A 21,951-nucleotide genomic window follows, 5' to 3' on the forward strand; every position below is an offset into this window, starting at 1 on the left:
TTTAAAAAACAACCATGTGATTATATAAAAATAAAAACAAATTATCTGCTTCATTCCAGTCTGGAATCTGGTAGGTAGGAAAACAATTCTATTTTATCTAGATTGCTGAATCTGGATAAAGAAATATTCTTCCTCAAGAAGTCTCATTAACTGTATTTCTGTCTCATCACTTCAAATGCTTGTGGAAATAAGACAGCTAACATTTCTTCTCTAGAACGAGTCATTGCATTCATATACTAATAGAGATCTTGGGAAGATTCTCTCCTTTAAAAGCTATGAGACAAGTTTATCTGTAACTTTGAAATTGTTGTTCAAATGTTAAGCTAAAATCAGTGAAATTTGATTGAGTATACCACAACACCTTTTTAAATCACACTTATTTTTAGAGTTAGAAAGCCAATTAAGTTTTTCTGCTCAGTTTTTCTTCTCCTTTACAGAAAACTGATAAAATTAGGTTCAGATGTCCTAAGTGGGCAATATATCTGATCTTACAAAACAGTCTAGTCTGTGAGAAGTACTTAGATTTTTCAGCAAATTTCTCCGTAAGAATCTAATAAAACTTTCTTTGTGTAAGCACACTATTTCATGTAAAACATCTCCACTTTAAAATTAAATTTTCTTCCTTCTTGCACAAAATATTGGTTGGTTTTTTTTAAGACTTAGGATTCTAATTTCAAAATTACATCCTGTGAATTAGAGCAGAACATAAACCGCCTTTCTGTTGAAGCCTTAGAAGAAATTTTTGAATATGTGAACACATGGATTATAAGTCTTAAAAAAAAAAAGTAAAATAAAATTGTTTTTTAGATGAATGAGTGCTATAATAGTGAGAGCATCTGGTATAACATTTTGCTGACCTCTATATGAAATACAGTTTGGCTAACACTTAATCAAAATTGATCATTCTTTCTGTAAACTAAAATGCAATCCATATAGCCTGAAAAGCCTCTAAAACACGTTCGGTTTAGATTTTGCCTATGACTTGCACTCTAATTTGAAGACCTCCATCTATGAACAGAATAATCCCCCAGCTTTCAAGGCACTATTTTCAGCACAAACTGCACAATTACCAAGCTGAGAAGTTCTGGCATGGCATTGGATATAACTACATCTCTATGTATTTATACATATGTGCACACAGAGAGAGATTTTTTGTGTTTAGTTTCTAGCAGAAAGTCATTCATTATTCCATGAATTTCAGACTGGGACTTGCAGTTCTTTATTAAATGAATGACAAAAACGTGAATGATACTGAACAGAAACATTAATATAAAGACTAATCAGTTTCCTTTTTTGTATGACTTCCATTTCAAGGTCTTCCCTTCTCAATTAGTCTCCATGAATTGATTGTTTAATGCATACCTAATCTTGAACTTGTTCTTCTCTTGCTGATGGGAAAATTAAAGTTAATTTGGTTGAAGTCATGATGCTTATGTTGCCCATTTATCAAATGGTGATATTTTCAAAATCCGTATGGCAGCTGTTCTGTTTCTCCTCAGCAGTACATGGAAGACAATTCTATTTATAAACATGCAGACCTCTACCCTGTTTCCTGGAAATAAAAAACAAACAAACAAACAAATATTTTCTCCAGTAATATAGAATTTTTCTCTCATGGTGGTAGGAATTATGTTCCCATGTGCTGCATTACAATAGGTTAAAAAAATATTGCTTAGGTTGGAAGGTCTAAGCTGCTGGCAAAAAGGGATAGAAAAACAACAGAAGTTTATTTCTCTCTAGAAGGCACACAAAAAGAAAAGTTGCAAAGGTCTGTGTATTTGCTGCAGCAGTTATATTTTAACCAAGTAAAACAATACCTGTGTCATACAATTACTTGAAATGAATCTGAACCTCACCTCCATGCCTTTTGGGAGTACTTGACCAAGTTCACCTCTGTTAGTTGTTAGTCCCCTATTTCCAGCTTTACCTTTTTCCAAGGGAATTTTGCTTCATAAAACACTGGGACAACTATATTTTCATTCAGAATATAGTTGCAGCTTTTGCATTTGCCTTCCGCTGATTTTCAACAAATCTTTTGTAAATGCGTTATCCAACACAAAACTCCTATTAAGTGTCTTGGAGTTGTAAAGAAAAACGAATGAATAAAGGTGAAAGTAATGATAAAACCAGTATCAAATCCTCACTGCAAAATCAACTAGGAAAAGACTGTGAATCCTCATTTACAGCACAGATACAGAGTGCTGACCATTTCTAGAGCTATTACTTAGCAGCTAAGACAGCAGCTAAGAAATAGCATAAATTCAGACTATTGCACTAATTTTGCAAGGATTTTTGTTTCCCCAGTAGTGCACTATCCAAATTCCTTCAGGCCTACTAGAGTCACGTCAGTCATTCGTACCATATTTTTTTGCATGCACAGATGCCATGGGTTTATTTCACTGGATGAAGTGGAGATGGAATCTGCCTTTCTCTCCTGTGCCAGCATTGTCTTGTGCCCCAAGACACAGCAGAGCATCATGTGCCAGCAGGAGGATGGAAGAGATTCAATTCTGTTCACTCAAGTTTAGCCACAAAATTATTCATATGGTCTGAGCCTTGAGCTTTGGAATGCCCAATCCCTAATCTTGACCCAGAAATGATCCCCAGATCATTTCATTAACTATAATGAACTATGACAAGTGAATTTCCTCTCATTTAAATAAGGGTGTGACAGTTTTGCTTTTCTGTTTTTTTCACTTTACCAGCTAGTTTTTTCTTAGCAATTACTAAGAGGTCATATTAAGTTTAGTTGAATCCCTTGACCTATGTGTTCAAGCATCATGGCAGTCTTGTGATTTAACATACCACAAAGAAGCTTTTATCATCATTTGGAGATAGAAAAATACAGATACGTATCCAAACATATATAATTGATGAAATTAGCAGCCTGAAAGCACACAACATTAGTAAGCACTGAGAATTAATATATGAACTTAAAAAATTACTGAGGAGCTGCCTGAAAGGGAGATGGCCTGGAGCTCTGATGAAAGAAGAACTACTGGGCTGGAGAAAGGCAACTGGGGAGTTTTTCAAGTATTGGTTTTAGAACTGATGGTATTTAAATATTTTCATCAATGACCTTGGCAAACATAGTAGGAGTATGCTAATGCAATGTGCCAGCACCATGTTTTGTCAGGTCATGGCGACATTCCAGCTGCAATATAAAAAAGGCCATATGGATTTCTCTTCACTACATAATAAGCTGCTGCTGCCAAAGCAGTTTGGCTTTTGGAGCACTCCATGCTACTGTTCTCCCCCAGCCCCCTCACACGTGGAAAGGGAGCAAGATACAAACCTGAGGACTGTTTTCAGAGGCTGGTGAATATTCTGGGAAGATTGCAGACTCTTCCCTACCATTTGCTCTCCCAAGAGCCTCTTTGTCTCCTCATATTGACATGACCAGGTATGTGTATCACATGAATAAGTTCAGTTACTTAATTATCCCTGGTTACATACCAGACACACACCGAGTTAGGGAATGGGAGCACACATGCATTTCAAGCCACATGGGAAGAAAGAGCATGGGAGTCCTATCTTATGACCTACACAAAGATTAGGGGAAGACGTTCAGGCCAAGGCAAGAAATTCTGTGTTACAGTCTTAACTGCCTCTGTTGCCAAAAGTTATGTAAATTAAGCTACCTAACAAGGCTTTTGGGGAAGCAAAATGTGAATTACCCAGATATCCTACTTAGGAATGTTCTTGATGTATGAATAATATACTTGGTTCAATATAACTTTTAGAATGTCTTTCTGTTGACTTTTATTTTAGCACAAAGTGAATGTATAGGATACAGATGAAGTTTCTACTGGAACAGCTCTTCTTTTGAGTCAGTCATCTTCTTATGTACATAATCTAATAAGGTTTTCCTTTTGTTATAACAGTCTGATAAAGAACAAGAACAACATGTGGACCTGTCTTCAATAATGTCCTCTAAGGCTACATACCTTTCATGTGCTTTTCATGTATTCCAGCCTCACAGAAAATGTTTCTAAACTCACACGAGTTCAAACCTTCATGATCTCTGAGGACCCAAGAAAAACGCATTTGCTAGTTTTTCAGATTATTGTTTTCAAGTTTACAAGTTTAAAATTATGAATAGTCAAAAACAGGAGGAAAAAGGAGAGTCACTGCTTTTTCTTTCCTAACACTCTTCTGTAGGTAGACAAACCTTTCCTTTCAGAATTTTGCATTTTGCAGATGTTTTATTTTCTTTACACCAAAGATTCTGAGGTACCTGGAGGCATACCTCTGTTCTGGAAACTATTCAGTGTACTTATGGCAAATAACAGTGGGCAGCTGGGTGAGCTTGACTGACATGATATACTCCAAATACAGAAGTCATTTACGCTACACAAGTTCTCTTAAGCTTTTGCCAACAGAACTAGACTACAATATCATGCTATATCAATTATGTAAAAGAGACTACAACTCTCTATTTCTAAGAAAAAGCAAATTTTTGTTAGTGATTCACCTACTGAGTCATTAAAATATTTTTTAGTAGAGATGCGAAGAGGCTACGCATACTTTTTATTTTTAGCTACAAGGGAGGTAATGCTTATTTATGAATTTTAGTCTGTGTGTCTGAATTGCACTTATTTTCCTACAACCACCATTTCAGTAGAATCTTGCCTGAGAATTACTCTGCATAATTCTGCATAAATGGACGCCATTGATAAGAATAGCCATAAAGTGCTCTACAGAGAGGAATACATGATTTATATCTCGTGTGAGCAATTTTGCATAATAATTGTTAGATTTTTCAGATTTGGGGTGTATGTAGTTTAACAAACAGTGGCCAAAATATTATTTTTAAGAGAAGACCATTACTACAGGACCACCATAAAATAATCTTTATCCTGCTTTACTCTCCTGACTTCCAACAAGTAATGGCTTAGGGATTTTCAGTACCTGGGTGGTTGTTTATAACAGCCCCTGGAAAACCTATCTTTTGTCTAACCACTTTTTGAATCTATTTACCTATTGGGTTTCCACAAGTTATACTACCTCCTTTTTTTAGTTTAAATTTGTTAATCAGTAATTTCATTCTGTCTTAACTAGTTCTTATGAGATAAAAAGATAGTAAGTAATTTCCTATCATCTACTGTATCCACACACATTTATAGTTTCATCATTTTATAAATGCCTTTCAGTTTGCCATTTGTTGATGAGTCCCAGCTCTTTAGTCTTTCCTCATATGGCAGCCACTCTAATCATCCCTGTTGGGCACCTATATATTTTTCTAGTTCTACTATATCCTTTTAAAGATGAAATAATTAGAACTGCAGGCAATATTCAAGACAGGGGCATACTGTTGATTTGTGCAAATTCAAAACAGTATTTTCTGGTTGGTTTTGGTTTGGTTTTGGTTTTTTTTCCTCCACTCTCCTTCTACCAATAAAACCCAATGTTATGTTTTCTGTCTTGTCTGAGCACCGGAACTGACCTTTTCAGAGAACTGCATGCAGTGCATCCTGCATCTCTTTCCTCAGTAGCAGCTAATTTAGAGCCCATAATTTTGTATATCTATATCGCTTACCATATGTACTTACCCATTCTGAAATACATCTCCCAGTCCCATTGCCCTGTCTCTGGTATATACATCGCAATGCCTAATCCCGAATAGTAAGTGTGGTGCCAAAAGAATACAAAAGTATAAGAATTATAGAAAAAGCCTCAGTAGATATGTATGTCCAAAAATGAAAGATATGTTTCTGATTAAAAGTATTTACATGCCAATAGAGAAGATATGTTTAAGGGAAAATGCTGAAGTATCAAGTCTATTAACATTGTTGCAAAGTTAGTTAAAAGTCTGGACAAAGTGTTATAGCAAATACTGGAATTATTTCACAGAAAAAACTCTAGTCTCAAAGACATCCAAAGACTATGAAAATATTAACAGGAATTTAATCTTCATGAAGGCCTAAAGCTACTGAAAGCAGAGAACATTCAAGTCAGAAAGGTTTGATACCAAAGAAATATCACTGACTCAGAAAAATGAGGGAAGGATATTTTCCACTATTGTTCACAACATGTGTTTCTTCTGATAATTTTTTTCAGTCCAGGAAACACAGTATCAAGAATGAAAAGTGCTGTGAGAAGACATTTTTCTTTCTTTAATAGATAGAACATGCCTATAATATCATATTCATCCAACTATGGATAGGTGAAGAGATCTGGAAAGCCTGAAATAAAATTTATAATTGACAAAACCCCCTTTCTTTATCAATAGAAATTTAAGACAATTCAGAGAACTGCTTATATCACAAAAGCTAGTTGAAAAGAAAATTAAAATTTTTCAAACAGATTAGAATCAGAAGAGATCAATCAAATAAAACTTTTAATTTGCATACATAGAAGTAAGCATGTCATTGTAGCAACCAATAACCTTGTATTCTCTCTGTTGGTCATGTGATGCAAATATTGACATGAATTATGTAGTCAGCCTTTGGGAATACTAATGAACATTTCATATGGTAAATAAAGTATTGCTCTCTTTTTCCTTTCAAATCTTCTCCTAAGACTCATTACTACCTAGATGCCTACAAAAACCTTAGCAGATATATTTTGCTAGGTAATAGATCAATCATAGGCAAGTATTATTGCTTATTTATGACAAAAAGATGAACTGAGAAATAACTGGTCACAAATCTAACAGAAATAGAAACGCTCTCTAATAATTCATGAACATACAGGTTAAGTCTAATGGCAGGTAGGACAGGGACACAGAGGTTGGAAGAAGCAGAAAAAAAAGGAAAAAGAAATCAAAATAACTTCTTCACATTTCATTAGCAATAAAGAGTTAAGAGAAAATTCTATGAAAGGACATGGCTGATGATAGATCAGAAAGGCTACCGCAATTCTTTTTTGTTTTTTAAAGAAGAGGTTAGCTACTGTGGTAGCTTTTATAATAGAATAGACAAATGCACAGACACCTATTGGAACATCTGAAGATGATAAGCATTCCAGGATATAGGATAGATGTGTATATATAACACTCTGTCTTTTAAAGTCTTTCTGCTCTGTTCTTACCATTAAAATAAACCATGCATTGTATTGGTATCCATTTATATACATCCGTGCTATGGGTACAAGTGTACTGACATTGTTAAGCAGAGACTTTTACACTTTTATCCATCCTGGAGCGTCCAAGACTCCTGCTCTCACTTTCAATTTATACAGAAATACAAATGGATAGATCTCTCCCAGTCACTCCTTCCAGTCCAAGAATCTGAACTGAGGATTCTGAGGGTGACAAACAGAAAGGTAGGTTATAAAGGTACATATTGGAAACATTTCTAAAGAACAGTTATTATTAAGTAACATTTTTTTTTTTTTTTTTTACTTTGCTTGATCATCTCTGGATGTATTCCCATTGGGGAAGATTCTCAGCCTTCCCAAAAAGTGTTACGTGGGGAGTTTTTGTGGCAAAGAATAGGCACTTGTTCGTGCTATCTAGCATCTCTTCAAAAGCTTGATTTTATTGTTGAGCTTATCTATTACAAGAAGCTGGTGCCAAGTATAAAACTGAAAAAAAGAAAAAAAAAGAAGTCAAGAAATGGCACTTAAGAATTAGGAAGACCTGAAGAAAGCAAAGAAGTTTTAGTACTGGTGACAGAGAGAGTTTCAAATGGCAGTGAAGGAGGACTGAAGGATGTCACAGTGCAAGGGGACATCTTTAAACTATGCATACTCTGTAGAATAAAGCAGATCAGCCATCTAGGCAGCTGATAGCAGGCTGATATGTATCAGCTCACTTCTGGGTGTTAATCACGCCCCAACAAGTCAGGATCAAACATGTTCAATAGCAACATTAGAGAATACCACTCGAAGGGGTCATCCACCATTGAGTGAATTAGAGAATTAACTTTTTCACCACAACTCAAGCAGATTATCAAATCAGACAACAAGAGTAAGTGATGACCCCTAAGAATTTCTGGGTGAAACCCCTTTGTCATGAGAGATTAACCATATTCTGTCACTTTTACCTTTGGGGAGAACTCAAATCACAAGCCTAATAGAAGGGAATTCTTAATTAACTAAGAATTATCCCTTATATATCTTAATATCCCAATATCGGTTTCTGTCATCATCCCAGATGCAGACATTCGGGAACCTATAACACAAATGCCACTAGCTAGCTAACCTACAGCCTTTTGGAACTCTGTAGCTTCCTGAATCGGATAGTTGGTAAACAAGTGCAAACCACAGAATGCCATGACATCCCAGCTAAAATGCCAGTAAATATAAATGATAGTCAAGGGATTCTTGGGCTGCTGAAGAGCGGAGTCTCGTAGTAAGTGACATAAAAGTACAATATATGCATACATTTTCATTTTAGCTTACATTGATTTTCTAACATATATGCTACTTACTATGCTCCTCCATCACCATCCTGCTGGCCAGCACAAATTGTTGCACAAAAGAATTTTTAAAAATATCTCAATATTGGATAAAAACATTCCTGAGGGTTATATGGCAGGCTGCTATTTCCAAGCCAACTCACATATTTTTTCATATTTCATCATTTTCAACAGCCACAAGACAAAGTGAAATTAGAGCATCCAGGTATTTGTATACATTTTTAAATTTTACATATTTTGAAACTTTGATCCTAGGAAAATACTCATGAGACAAGTATCTTCTTTGAATATTCATCTAGATGTAGGAAAATTTGCAAATTTGGATCTCTGACTTAGCCGTTTGAGCCAAAATGCCTCCCACACTTGTGCTACATATGCATATTTGTTAAATATTATCCCCTTTCTCCTGCAACTCTAAAGCAACCCTGTGTATTCCCAGCTAAGGGACAGATGTGGTTTGTCGTCTACAACAGGCAATATTCTGACTTGCACTGATAAAAAAATTAAAGTTCACTGTCTAACAGCTTAATATTAATAGATATTATTTATAAAGACAATATGAAAAAATACCAAGGTTCACAATAGCTGTCAATGTACTTGTAGTTCTGGAGAGTCATAAACTATTCTGCTTTTAAAAAGCGGGATATTCTAATAAAGAGAAGAGTAAACGGAGTCTCTGAAAGCATCAGTGCTTTCCAAGTTCTGTATAGTTGGCCTTCTGGTACCAGACAGGCTGACAGAGCTGGAAGAGCTTTGTATGCTGGAATACAGGAAGTATTTTTCCGACATGCAGAGGAGCAACCTTTCTTAAAATTCACAATCTAACATCCTTTCTCGTAACACCAGTGGCTGACTGGAAACAAACTTCCTGAGAGATACCTCTCAGTGTGGCGTTCCTGGTATCTTGTTTATCTTACTATAAATTAGCATACATACACATAAGAATATTTATTAGACAACTATTGCTGATTGTATCTGAAATGGCTTCTTTGTAAACTCTAAGAATACAGTCTGGATCTAATGTATAACAGAATGATTTGTGAGAAAGATACTTTTTTTTTTTTATTTTTTTGCTAGAAAGTAGTACTTGGGAAAGACCTGCATCAGTTTTATAGCGTGATTTCCTTTAGTATTCATAAAGGAGATAGCAGAATTAGACTCACTGAAAAGTACACAGTAGAAAAGCAGAATGAATTATGAGAATTAACTCTATGAGATGGCTAAACTGAATTGTTGAATTGTAGGGGTTTGCAGTTTTCTTAACCCTACAGTCCCTAAACTTCAGAGTGGCTCATCCACGTCTGAATCCCTAGAAATTCCAGCAGGCATCTGGAAAGGAAAATCATGACCATGTATGTATTTCAAGACCAGTTCGGATAGCCTTGTCAATCTGCAGATACAGAATCTTAGAACCACAAAAGACTGGTTGAAATAGCTGAACATTTACAATTTATACTCGTTACTGTCTAATGTGAATAGCAAGCTTGCAGAGCCCTCTGGAGAACACACAGTAGGCACCCTTTGGGATACAGAAAAGCAGACGTATTCTCCCCAGGCCAACTGCACAATGACCAAACCCACAGTGTGATCTCCAGCACAGCTGCCAAAGTCAGCACACGAGCAGTTTTAAATTTCATGCAACAAAGTCAGCAATCGAGGGCTACGTCATCTTGAAAGAATGGGATCTGTGAGACATAACAAATGTGGTCTAAACTCAGAAGAAGCCAAAAACGCCATGCTGAAGGGCAATACTGTCAGCATCTAATTTCTCTGAGGGGCAGCATGTTCTCATTCCAGAAAGTTAATTTTAGAAAGACCCATCCCAACATACCATTTTTCCAACACAGCAGATGACAGGGATGTTTGCAACATGCCGAACAGATGTGCAAAATGCTCCCAACTTTCTTGGAACCAGAACTGACTTGCTATAATGGAAGTGGCTATGATCACAATGTGTAAGGCCTTTCTGGCTTTATTATTGAAAACTATGGCTTTTAGCTATATCTCTACAGCTAGGAAGTCAGATATAGCAATACTAAAATGATGTGGAAGCTAGATTCTTCTGTTTTTATTGGATATGAACAGAAGGTTAATGGTGTTGCCTTTATACTATGCATCCTCTCTGTGAATCCAACAAGTAACATCCCGTTGTGATAGCTGCAAGCACTGATTATTATTTTTAAACTCTCAAACACTTTCTAGGATGTTTTATACATAAATTAGGTGAGAAATTTTTTTTACATAGGTGATTTACTTTGTGCAGCTTTCCCAGGCAATTTTTGCCAAGTGATAATAAAAATTTGGAAAACCAGGCATAGAACTGCTAGTGAAGAGCAAGAAGTGCATGTAGTCCCTGTCTGCAAGAATTACTGTTATTTGCTACTGAAAGGACTGGAACACTGTTACATGTACTAAATGGTACTATGCAGAAGACTCAGAGATTTTTGCCAGTGCGAAGTTACTTTACCTGCTAAGAGACAGAGGACACTGAAGTCACTTTCTGTGCTAAACTCAAAATTGCATTTTCCACCGTGGAGTAAGTAGCAGAGGAATGACTAGAGATGTGTTTTTTCAGATGAAGTGACCCTAATTGATTGCTTGCACAGCTGAACACAAAAGTTTAAACAGTGAACAACGGAGAAAGTGAGCTGGAGTAGTAAAGCTCTCTGTTTTCTGCAGTGTCAACAGTAGGACACTGACTTTAGTAGAACTTCAGGAATGTAAATGACACTGTATTTTGGCCTGCTGGCTTCAGACACAAACCTCATCACATCCTAAAGTACAGTGAAAATCAAAATTCTCATATCCTCCACTTCATTGTATTACCCTTCTTATGAAAGCAGAGATGTATAGTCGGACAAACTTGACCATACATAGGCCTACATTTTAAGAAATTCTGCATTCGCAACTTTTCCTCAATTGTATTTGAAGGCACACTTACAATCAAACATGGTTTCTTATCTTGTTTGTTGTTAGTCTTCTATTAACTTTATCTTATCTTTCTTCATGTAAGGAATTTGGAGCAGGAAAAGCAAGCTGAGCATCAGGCTTGGAGAAAGAAAGCAAGCTCTTCCAAGCAACAAAAGAGGGACCAAAGCCATTGTCATGGCAACAAGAATCAGAAGTGAATGCTCCTGTTGCCCATATTCTAGTAGATAGGTGAAATAATTTATGTCTGAACTGGAGGTGCAGTATTCCTTGTTATTGATTGCATCTCTGAATTATAGAATAATTCATATAAATTGCAAGGAAAAAATATGCAGAGAAACAGATTTGTGTATTAAATGATCTAAATATAATTTGTAAGAATGTGGAACAGTGTACAGGTATTATATAAAAATCAAATCTCTCCAATATGTTATTTTTTAAAAAAATCATCCATTCTGAATAGTTGCCTCTCAGCATTTTGTGTTGAGAAAATATTCTGTTTTCCAAATAGTATGTCCTAAATATAATTATTTCCTGAAATTCAAAATACAAACAAAATATACGTATCTGCACACTATAGTGTACTAAACAACAAATTGAAAAAAGATCACTGTAATCACTTCACTAAGTAATCTAATAGGTACATGATTTTTAACTGTGTTCTTTTCCTTTATATTTTAAAAGAGGATTACATACATTTGAAAAGGCTTTTGGAAGACTACAGATCCAATGATCCTGTACTATAATCCACCAATATTTGCAGAATACATTAAACACTTTCAAGCATTATGTGCTGAATATTTAACACATGAAACACTCAGGAAGACCAGAAAGTCTGAAAGTGTTTTAATTTAAAAGCTGGGACTCTGGAATAATTTGTTCCTTTGCTCACAGGAGTTACACACGGTACCACTTTAGGTTTAAAGGAAAGTATCTTTTCTCCCATTTTTAACATAGAATCATAGAATCATGGAATGGTTCGGGTTAGAATGGACCTTAAGGATCACCCAGTTCCAACTCATGTCCCACGACAGAGTCTTACCAGCTTTCCATCCTGACTGTGCTAATTCTAGCTGTTGCCTAACACCAAATCTTTGGTTTCTCAGCAAGAAGCTTCCAACTGAGCTCCCTACCCAGCAATTCACTTTGCAGAGCCTGAGCAGCACCTGCCTGCCTGGCACCGCTGCTTTGTGCTCCACTGCCTGCCGCAGCTGGGAGTGCTGGCTTCATCTTCACCTCCTCTGCGGCATTGGTCACTGTTGGCCATGACTACCTCTACACCTGTGTGTCACCTAGGAAACATGGTGTGTGAGCAAATGTGTTGGAATTCTTTCCTGAAGAAAGAAACCCCACAGACAGTAACGTGAACCTGCATCATGACCTACTGGCTTTTCAGCCCCCAAATCTCACAGGAGCATTTTGCTTGCAGTACCAGCCAACATGCCACCTATAGGGAATCTGCTGTTTTGGTGTAAATCAGAGCTCTAGCAATATGCAGGTGATAGTCCCTCTACTTACTATCCTTGGGTGATGATCAGAGAAATGCTTCCGTGCTTTAATTTAACCAAGTACTGAATGAAAAACTGTGATTCTGTTCAGCTGCAAGAGAGAGGCTGATTTCACAAAGTCATTGGAGCAACTTTCAGCCACAGCCCACCCTTCTGTGCTAGAAGGTACATATACAAATTAGTCAATGTAGCCTGTATTCTAGTATTGATATTATAATCTTCACTGACAGTAAATTGTTATATTGCAGCGTCCAAAAATATGTCTTTTTGCCTTTTGGCTTTATATCCTGTTATATCCTTTCTTCAATTTTTTTTTATTTTTTTTTTTTTTTAGATATCTTTTTGGCTCAAAGGCTGCTGTGCCCAATCTGTTTGATCTCTTGATGTGAGATGATATTCGGAAAGATAAAGTTGAGCCCCAGAAGATTAATCTCCCTCAAAGCACCTGTATATAAACATGAGAGAGGGCTGTGCAGTGAATGTTTCAGTGCACATAAAAGCAAACTTCTCTGAGTCACTCTGCAGAAGACTTATTTACTCTCCCTGAAAGCAGAGAACCAAGAGAGAAATTAGCCTCCTGTAGCTAAAGTATGCTCTTCCACATGCTTTTCCATGGTTGCTGCCATGGAGCATCCTCCTTCATGAAACTACTGAATGCCTTTAGTACTTCTGTGTTATGACAAAGTCTGCCACAAACATGTCAAAACACGTCCTCTGCCTTATGCGCTGGTCCCTTATATCGTAGAGAGACTTTTCCAACGTCTCAGTTCTAATTTTCAAGAGTCTTATGACTTCAAACAGCATATCTAAATGAATTCTTTCCATGTGAATATGATGATAGTAAGAAACTTACAATTTGAATCAAGATGAAACATTCAAACAGCTGATGAGAACTACACCAAGGTCTCTCTGACTTCAGCCACCACTGTAAGCCATCTTTCAAAGTAAACTTGAGGAAATCTGTGTTTTCCAAAAATCTGCTTTTCCTGGCTTTTCTGTTTTAATTCACAGGCACAAAATTTTTACAGCATTTCCTCAACTAAAACCTCAAAATTGAGGATTTTTAAGTAATGTTGCCCTTATGATAGAAAAATCCTTAATCAGACTTTAATGAGGAAATTTAGGTAAACCCTTGAAACCTACATTCAACTTATACATCATTTTGCTACACAGGTCAGAATAGTTATAGAATCTCTCCCTTTTCTGGATGGAGGCCGGTCTTGTACTGTTTATTCTTCTCAGAGTGAACCAAATCAAATATCCACTTTTTTTAAAGGGCTTCTTCATTTGGCTTGTCACATTTTCTCTACTCAAACTGAAACAATTATCAGTTTGAGTTGGCAGGATCTGTACACTGCTCAAATGACAGAAATCCATTTGCGCTTTCCAAATCTCCAAACAAGAGTTTTGTAGGGTTCTTTGCTGATGGTCAGCTATGAGGAATGCTGCTGTGGGCCAACCAGATTGTTACTGTTGTTGAGCAACCAGATGCTGTACATGGATCTCATCTTTATAGCATTAGTTTACAAAAGTCATCATGCCAATCCCCACTGTCCCCTCGAAATCCTACAGAAGTTTGCATGTTTCCTAAGATAGTATGAATTTTTAGATTTCAAGTATCTCAGCTTGCCAAAGCACTATAGATTCATGTTTCCCCCTTGGTCTGTAATAGATGCAAAAATGTGCATTCACTGTAAACTTTTCTTTCTGTTTGTTAAGTTTCAGACCTCTTACACAATTCAAAGCCCCAGTTATGTTAACAATATGTACTTCATTGTTTTTCCGGTGACCTAGTCTTGGCTAGGTGCTCGCTTGATCCCACTTTTTGCACACTTTCCACTGCCCAATTTTCTTTTTCTCCAGATAAATTCTGCCTTACCTTGACTGAAGTTTTTAGAACTGCAGAATGTCCAACAGTTTAAAATAATGACATAATCTTACAACCTTCCTCTTCCTGGCAGAAGCAGTGGAGCCATGCTCTGATCATGAACTGCCTTTCATCTCTCCTGTGGAATACTTAACCTTTGAAATCCAAGCATTCTCTCTGTGATCAGGAACAATTTACCATGGACTTGAAGATGAACTGTATTTCTAGAATGGATCCTTGCCTGTTGATTTTCCAGTTCCATAAATTTACTTATTTGTCTCTTTACCTTAAAAAAAATATCTGCTGCCTTTGAGTGCAAGCCTGCTATCCTATACCTATTTCTCAGCTGTGGAAATGGGCATATTTATATTTCTTCTAATCATTAAAGCATAGACATAAATCTCATCTTCCAGAGCAAACCACATCTTTTCCACAGCAAATTTATTGCTATTTTCCTGAAGGGCACTGATTTAACAAGGATGAAATGCAAAATGAATATAATAGAAATTCAGATTTGCTGATTAGCAAGTAGTTACTTGTCCATTACATAAGACGGAAGATCTCTGCAGTAACCGCAGACTTCCTTCCATAATAATAGTGATACAAACAGTAAGGAAGATATCTATATACTTGATTCTCTCAACAAGTTCTTAAAGTAGATGTTAGCTTTTTTTGTAATATGGACATCAGCTTTGCAAAACTTTGGGGTTCTCGTGCCTGTGTCCAACGTGGACAATATAGGTAGATGAGTGTATGAACAGCTGCCATAACTTTACCAACTTTGACCACTAGAGCAAAAATTGGTGTTTCTTATCCATAAAAGAGTTCTGAAAAATTGGCAAATCCACAAGCAGATGATGTATAATAGGAGCAAACTCCAACAAAAGTCCTTCCATCTATGTCTGTCTGGGAAATTATCCAGTTTTGAGCATTCTCAGTTCTGGTTTTGCTGCTGGAAATTTCTCTTTGTTGATTGTGTGGCTAAAATAAATTAATCACTTTTGAAATGATTCACATTCCTTCACCTTTGTTCATATTGACAATCTTGTGTTTTCACAGGCCAGTCGAAACTGTATTGATTCTTGTTCAAACTGTAATACGGACAAAGATACCATCTTGCAGCAAACAAGTAATAGCCCTCAAACATGGTTTGAGGCATTATGTAAGAGGAGAGAAATCACTTTGTATTATCACAGCTCTGGCATTACCACAAAAATTTTTTCACTTTGCCCTTTGGATTAGTTTCCATTTGCCTACCTACTTTTAAAGCCAAGTGTAGAATACAAAATTAAACCGAACACTGGTGCCAAGTTACTATGCATCAATGACAATTGATCAAAATCCTTTTAATCTCAGTTTCCAGCTTGGTCCAAACATAAGGTGGCGTTGAATTGGTGATTGCCCTCACTTTTATAGGAACTGTAATGTCCCACCCTGACCACCCACAGTTCCACACCTCCCATCACAACACAGACAGCACCTTTACAACCCAGTTACTCTGTGACCTTCACATACAAAATGCTACCTGTCATCATGGTCACAAGGCTTTGGGCACCTAATGACTTACATGGTGCCAAAGTGAAAGCAGTGTGCCTCGAAAGGCCAGTAAAATGCATATCTTGACAGTTTGTGCTACAAAAGTGAACTGGACTTTTATAGACCTTATATTGTGGAATTCTAGATATCATGACAGAGATGATGTGACATTGCCAGAGACTGGATGAAATATAAGTGTGTTGGGGGTGGGGGTGTTTCTTCCACTGAGTTTTTAGTTGAAACATGGAGAAGATGACAAGGACTGCTGGAAGACTCCTTACAGATTTTTGACAAAGTCCCGAGGAATGAGATTTCAATGCTTGGGGTTTTTTTTTGGCTACTGATGTTTATTTAGGTGGTGCCTGTTTCACACATACCACCATACCAGATTGCTGTTAGGTCAGTGAATCATAGCCATTTTTTTTTCTTGGATTTAGAAGTTTGCTCTTGAATCCTAGCTTTTTGGTTCTCCCCACTTAAAAGTATGTCATCATCAAAGAAGGAAACTGTATTTGCTTTTTCCTCTTGGCTAGTACTTGCATGATTCATTGTTTCATATATTAAAAATACACACCACACACCCCCTCTCCCCCCCCCCCCCCCCCCAGCACTTGGTTACTAGTTGTCAAAAACATCCAGAAAATCAAGAGAGATCCATTTCTGGTCCGTATCTGCAGGAGGTTTAACTGCTAAAATCTCCCAAACTATGGATTTTCCCTTTTCAGCTACTCCTCATGTATTCTGTACTGGAAAGCTACTAATAGCCCACAGATCACAAGTTTCAAACAGACCTTATTTTTAAAGATGAACCTCCACAAACTCAATTTATAAGGCACCTTTCCTAGCAGCAATTACACATTTATTAGCTATATTAAAACCCAACTCAACCCAATTATTAGCGTCTTGGCTTATATTCCAAAGGCCCAATTTTTGATGAATGAAAAATCACAACTCATTTTCTCTATTTGGAGACCAATTAGGTTAATAGGTTGCGGATCTCTGTGCCAAAACCATTTGAGTAAGTTCGCCTTACAGTTAAATTTGAGCTTTCACAGTTTCTTTCTCATGTCTACTAGCCAAGCCGGTAGAATTCATTTACAAAGATATAAGCAAAAGAAATGGAACTGATTTTGGCACTGTCAAAATAAACGATTTCCTTTTTGGGGTGCAAACCTTAAGTCTCTATCTGGATGAAGGACTTTTACTAGAATGCTCCATTCAGAATTAACACATTTGTAACATCTGTATTCAATCTTTTGACACAATCAAAATTGTCTATTTGAATTTCTTCCATTAAACTGATATTGTTTGACTTATTTTGGCTTGGAATGGGTTACGGTTTTAAATAATTAAAAACATATGGAACAAAGATGATACTTCTTTTCACTGTCACAGGTATTAAACAAAGAGTTTTGCGAGCAAAGGTCATCAGTTTTCAAAGGTGTTTTTCTCAGTACACTGCTGCAAGTGATTCAGACCACACTGCTTAGGATGTATAGCAACCCCAACAGGCATTTTAAAGGGCAAGTCCAAACTCAACTTTAAACTTGCCAATTTCCGTTTTCTCCTGGAAATGTTCAGTGCTGCACATTGAACCAGGAAAAACATTTCTGGTAAAGGTTGTTCCTTCTCTGAATTTTCAGCGATCATCTTTGGCCTCACATCCTCAAACATGCATCTGATTCTTGTAAAAGTTCTAGTTATCAGATGAAGCCTTCCTTCCGCTTCACAGGAACAGGCCATGCAGCACCACAGAATGACTGAATTAATGAGGTTGGCAGGGACCTCTGGAGGAGGGGGCTGGCAGGGACCCCTGCTTTGGCAGGGGGGTTGGACTAGATGATCTCCAGAGGTCCCTTCCAACCCCTACCATTCTGTAATTCTGTGATTCTGTGAAAATGCTGCTCAAGCAGGGCCTCCTACAGCCAATTGCCCAGGACCATAATGTCTAGACAGCTTTTGAGTATTGCAAAGGGTGGAGATGGCACCGCCTCTCTGGGCAACTGTGCCAGTCCTTGGTCACCCTCACAGTGCAAAAGTGTTTCCTGATGTTCAGGAGGAACCTCCTGTGTTTCAATTTGTGTCCATTGTCTCTGGACCTGTCACTGGGCACCACTGAAAAGAGCCTGGCTCTGTCCTCTTTGCCCCACCACTTTATGTGTTTATATACATTGATAAGATTCTCCTGGGCCTTCTGTTCCTCAGGCTGAACAGTCCCAGCTCTTTCAGACCCTCCTCATATGACAGGGGCTCCAGTCCCTAGAAGAACAAAACTACACAATGTCATTAACAGGCCTTTTTTATTATTTTCTTGCTCCTTTTCACATCTACTGCTTTGGCCCCCATGCTGAATTAAGCCTAGTAAGTCACCAAGGAATTTTCTCGAAGTTATAAGACTTCTGCATGAATTGGATTGGGACAATTTGCTTTCTCTTCCTCAAGCCTTCTTGAACCTTCAGAACTGCTCTAAATGTACAGTATTGCTGATAACATTTAACTGATATCATTAAAAAGATTGACCTTCACTGTCATCTAGAACTGTGCATTTTCTTTCATCAGTGCATTTTACTGATGAAGTCTTTGAAGCTCTTTCTGTTATTAAGTTCAAAGTTGGCCAAAACTTTAATATACTCTATTTTCCAGACAGCTTTCTGATCTAGCACAATCAGGTTGCTGTCTCTCTCTTTAATGTGACTTGAGTGTCCAGTTGTTTTATGGCTGGGTTTCTCAATATGCCTAAATCTTTTGATCTAGCAAATACTTCATCTGTGCTTACAGGTCATTTTTTTATCTTTCCTGGAAATCCTCCAGTTCTTCTCGTTTTTTTTAAAAAAAAAAAAAAAAAAAAAAGCATACCTACTTTTGCTGTCTTAAAAGATGGTGGAACCTAGCAGTTTCAGATATTTTGCCTGCAACAATATGTGTATAATACAGAACATATACCTTTGCTCACGGCACGTTATTTCTCACTTTTTGCGGTACTAGAAGACAGTTGCTATGCAGAAAAGTCTTTGGAATTGACTTGAAGCTATTATTTACTGGAAAACTGAGAACTTGCAAATGATTTTGATTTCACTGTTCTTATTAAGTTCTTCCAGTACAAAGCCTATGGTTTAATCTGATTTGAGTTCTAAAGAGAGAGCTGTAAAAAGCCTAATTTCTTCAGAATGAATTGGGTTGCATCCCATTCTTACTGAGATTTACACACACAAATTACTTGAACTAGAGATTTCTTTTTTCAAACTATCTATACCTATAGTTTACCTGCTTCTGGAAAACAGAGAGTTAGGAAACATCTTACATCAAACTCAAAGTGAAAGTAGCCCAAACCACAGAAATTATAGATTTTGTTGGTCACTGATGTGAACAGGTTGCTCTTAGAGGGTGCCTGGTAGCCAAAGCCCTAACAGTGGGCATTATCAAAATGTCTCTGATTTATTATCGTCTGATCAAGACAGATCAATTAATTCTGAGCATATTCAGGACTTCTGGAAAGTAGGTTACAGGTAAACTTGGGGATGACTGACAGGTCCTGAAATGGAGATCACGTTATATCATGCTACCACTGGCAGAGCACTCTCCCATCTCTCTTGATGAGCGTCAGGAATACCTGGATTCTTCACCACACACAATTCCAGCTCACAAATGTATAAATTTATTTTGGAAAACTAGGGAAGGAGAGAGGAGGAGAAAAAGGGAGAACGGCAGCGAAGTGTGTTCAAATGGATTTTCAGAGACAGAAAAATGTATGTGCCTGAAGAGCAGGCTAGAGATGGAAGGAAGTTGTGCCAAGCAAATAGGGTTTGTGCCCCATTCACATGCTGATTGATGTAGATTAAAAAGCTGGCTGAGCGCTCACATCCAGCCCATCTCATGTTTTGGCTCACACTGCAGGCAGTCGGACTCCAGAAAGCTCTAGGCAGAGCTGGAAGGCTGTGTACGTGCTGGAGTCCACAAACGCCTACACGCTTAGCTGGCATGCTAAGAAAGGAGAAAGTTGTACAAAAGGAAAAACTCAGACATCAAAATAAAAATAGACTAGCCATCTGAGGAGATCGCAAGGTACTTTGCAGGTCATGATTTGAGAGGAACAGAGGCACATGCCATCCATGTGTGGTGGTACACCACAGGGCCTGGCGGTGGTGGTAAAGCAGGACAGACACTGCTGGGATTAAAGTCTTCAGTTTAGTCATACCCATGATATGAATGATTATATAGATTGACAGTAAAAGGATATCCCCTTAGCACACAGTCTATGAGGAAGAGTATAAGAGTATGCTATACTGAGAAACTAAAGCTCTGAAGCTTACAATTAAAAATATCCATCTTTACAGTTCAAATACCACAAGTTTACATACGTGATGGAAGTTTTTTATTTAATTATTTTCTCATTACCCTCAGCGTTATTAAATAATTTACCTAAAGGAAGGAGAGTAATGTAAATAATGTATTATTGCTACTCTGCATAGAAATTCTGGCAGACAAAAGCTCGTGGTGCAATATGGACTTCAAATATCTATTAGTTCATAAAAATCTGTATATTACAAGACTGATGGCTCCACAATTTAGTATTATAATTTACAGAAATATTTGGAGACAGAGAAACTTTGTATCAGTAAGAACATTGCCTGAAAATCCCAAATCCTCCAATGAATTGAGCTTATTCTAGGTAATGTACTGCATTTTTTGTATGTTCCCTCTTTTAGAAGACAAAATTAATATGTCTCATTTTTGTTGTTGCAATTCTTAATATTATGGAAGAGTCATTATCCCAAAATAAATAGGACAACAAATTGAATGTCTATTTTATATTTTGCCATATATGAAACTCATTACAAGTCAGATAACCATTTAAATCTCAGCAATATATTTTAGTGTCAGTATCAGTAAAGATACAACAATGGACAGGTACATACCAAATACAGTTAATTTAATTTCAAAAAGTAAAAGACTTTATTGGTAAAAGGAATTAATGGAGTATGTTCTGTCCAGATTCTGATATTAATGGATTCCAGAATAGGATGACCTTAAGAAGGTGAAGGCGTGCTTCAAATTGGACCCATACCCATTGTTGTCTGCTGCAGTTAGATGTTACATACTTTTTTTTATCTTGAAGCACCTTTATAAAATTATGTGGATTTACACTGTATATGTTTATGTATACTTTTATATTTATAGCTAAGACTATCCAGTCCAAAATCAAATAGCTTCAGGCACTGACTGAAATTTATACTAATTGTCTTTGCAACTCATTATGCTCAAGCACCATCAGCACTTTGGGAAACCTGCAAAGCATCTATGCCTGTTCAACCTCTCCTATGTAATTACAACATATTACAATACCATTATATTATTTTCTTAAAAATGTTCCATCTAATTACAATTGAACTGTTATTTTGACTTTATTTTCAAATGGTGTGTTAGTTAATTTAATTTACAAGAACAGCTTCGAGTCAGTTACTCTCAAATGCTTAAAGGAGAAATGAGATTAATTCAAGTAAAAAAAAAATTTAGAATTCTACACCTTCTACTATTTTCTGCTAAGTCACTGCAAGGTTTCTTTTGTGAAAGAAGAGCTACCCATTATGTCTGAAGTTAGCATCTATCTTCTCTGTTTGGCAACTGTGAAATAGATTGCATCTTTCACCAGGAGTTCATCTCACTACAGGTAATTGTCACTCCCAACCTTCTCAAAGAAAGCATGCTTGTTGTTTATCTTTTTTTTCTTTTATTTAAATTAAAGGTATTA

Source organism: Chroicocephalus ridibundus, chromosome Z, assembly GCF_963924245.1.
Source record: "Chroicocephalus ridibundus chromosome Z, bChrRid1.1, whole genome shotgun sequence".
Classification (NCBI taxonomy): Eukaryota; Metazoa; Chordata; class Aves; order Charadriiformes; family Laridae; genus Chroicocephalus; species Chroicocephalus ridibundus.